Below are 2,792 nucleotides of genomic sequence, written 5' to 3'. Positions count from 1 at the left end.
TAGTCTCTTTACAAATCATCTCCACATTATCTATAGTGGAAAAACTAAAACCCTGTTCATTGTTTTAGGAACTGAAAAATAAAATATGAGACTGGTAACACCCAGCTGCACAGGGAGCTCACTGCTCCCCGACCTCCAGCGCCCTAGGCCTTCATTGGACGAGACCGGTTAGGACTGCCCAGATGCACAGGCACATCAGAAGCATCCTGGCCTCCTGGTTATGCCAGTAGCTGGATCCATACTGCACAGGCACAAGTGATCATAAAGGCCATCTTACTGAGCTCCAGAAAATAGAAAGGAAGTGAACAACTGCAATAAAGGCACATCAGACCTCCGTAGTTGGTAAGCGGGAGTAATCACCACCTTCCATCAGAACTTGGACTATCTTCAGGGGAAGGGCAGCTGGAATCTGCCATGGAACCTTGTAGAATTTAATCCTGCAGGAGGTCAGGGAGCTCAATTTGGGCCTTGCAGCCAGAATTCAGCCTGAATCTCAGGGGTCTGCTGTTGGCTAGCTTAGACTAATTGACTTAGTTCTCTACATTCCTGCCCACATTGTCTACTGTGACAGCAGAGATATACCCTGAAAGAGGCTCTTCAAATTTCTTTTCCTCTTATTTTTAATTTTTATTTTTAAAATTTAATTTTTTCCCATTCTTCAAATTCTTCCTTTTTTCTTTCTTCTTTTTCCCACTCAGTCTCTTGCTTTCCCACAGTATTTTTCATGTCCCTTTTTGTTCCTGTTCCTTCCCTAATTCAGATTTCTTCTTTCATTTTCTTTTCTTCTCTCTTTTTCCTTCACTCAAGAGTCACTAGTTTCAAAGGAAAGTGGATACAATTTATAGCTCCCCTACTACTGATAAGTTGTTCTATTCTTATCTTTGTTCTTGCACTCTGTCTTTCCCTCTTGTCTTCAACAGTTTCTTAGAGTTTATGTTATCATCCTGTATCCTCCAGCTTCACCTGAAACCTTCTCCTATTCTTTTACCTATCTATTCCTCTCCTCCCAACGCCTTCTAAGTACCCATCCTAAAGGGTAAAGCTGCTATATTTAAGAGTTCATTCAATATAAACATATTTTGGGCTGGTCCTCAATTTTGATTTAATTCACATAGTTAAAGGTGATAGATTAATAACTACCACGAATGGTCAATTTCTAAGCTATGCTTGAGCTATTGTGTTGTTGATTGTATCAATTGGGCTAAAGGGTTGTGATTGATTTAATGAGTTGTCTTTCTGATATTATGAAAATGAGAGTATCTATGAGTCATTAGAGACTCAAAACCTAAAGAGCTACTATATCAGGAAGATCAAAGTACTAACACAGGAATTAAACCAAGGACAGCCCAACAACAAAAATAAAATGATAAAACACTTAAGCAAGACACAAATACAGACTTCCAGTTCACCAACGGCAAACTCTAAGGAAAATGAGGTGGAAAAGTCTATGACAATCAACCACCAAGACACCCTGAACTCATAGCACAGGAAGTAACAAAACAGATCAAGCAGGCTCCAGAAAAATTCAAAACAGAAATAATCTCCCAGATAACTACAGAGATGGAGAGCACAATTAAAGACATAATTAGAGATGTTAGAACAGAAACTGACAAAAAAAAAAAAAATGATGAGCTCAAGACCATGTTAGAAGCTACGAATGACCAGCATAGGAACGAAATGGAATCCATGAACAGATGCAAACAGACATCCAGGAGATTAAAAACTCTATTGAAAGCATTTGCAGCAGATGAATGAATGTGAAGACAGAATTGCAGATATAGAAGACAGGATTTGGAGTCAGTGGCCAAGAAAAGGGAGATCTCTTAAAAACAGTAAGGTATAGGGATCATGAGAAATCAATACAACAACTCCTAGATGATGCAAAGAAGAATAACATAAGACTGATAGGGATCCAAGAAGTAGCAGGAGAAAATACAAAAATGACTTTAAAAAGCTGTTCACAGAATTAATGACAGAAAACTGCCCAAACAGAGGGGAAGTATTTGACATATGGATAATTGAGGCATATAGGACTCGAACTAGCCATGATCAAAAAAAACAACACCTAGATATGTAATAGTCAAGATCCCAGAAACCCAACAAAAGAACAAAATTCTACAAGCAGTGAGAGAAAATAAAAAAATCACATGCAAAGGAAAGCCCATCAGAATCACAGCGGACTTTTTAACACAAACACTCACTTCAAGGAGAGCCTGGAATGAGGTATTTCAATCCCTAAAGGGAAACAACCTCCAACCTAGACTGATACATCCTGCAAAACTCTCTTTTAAAATGGATGGGGAAAAAAGATACTTCCATGACAAAGAACACCTGAGAAACTTCATGAATATCAAACCAGCATTCCAAATAATTCTAAACAATATCCTAGAAAAAGACAATGAAGATCACAACACACGAGGCCCAACAGAGCAAATCAATTAGGCAAGGCAAGAAACTAAAGGCAGAGGGGGAAAATTAAAAAGAGCCAACAATAGGACAATAACATGACAATGATAAATCAATACATATCAGTTGTAACCATCAATGTCAATGGCCTCAATTCACCAATCAAAAGAAATAGCGGAATGGATTAAGAAGCAAGAAATGTACCTAGTTCAAAAAGAAACTCATAGACTGAATGTGAAAGGATAGAAAACAATTTTGCATGTGACAGTAGTCCAGAAAAAAGCAGGGGAAGCTATCTTATTCACAGACAAAGTAAATTTCAAACCAAAACTGATTAAGAGAGACAAAGAAGGCCACTACATCCTTGTAAAGGGAACAATCCCCAA

This window comes from Fukomys damarensis, unplaced genomic scaffold (genome assembly GCF_012274545.1).
Source record: "Fukomys damarensis isolate Sample0158 unplaced genomic scaffold, DMR_v1.0_HiC HiC_scaffold_17, whole genome shotgun sequence".
Classification (NCBI taxonomy): domain Eukaryota; kingdom Metazoa; phylum Chordata; class Mammalia; order Rodentia; family Bathyergidae; genus Fukomys; species Fukomys damarensis.
The sequence above is the reverse complement of the archived record's forward strand: the minus strand, read 5'-3'. Positions refer to the sequence as shown.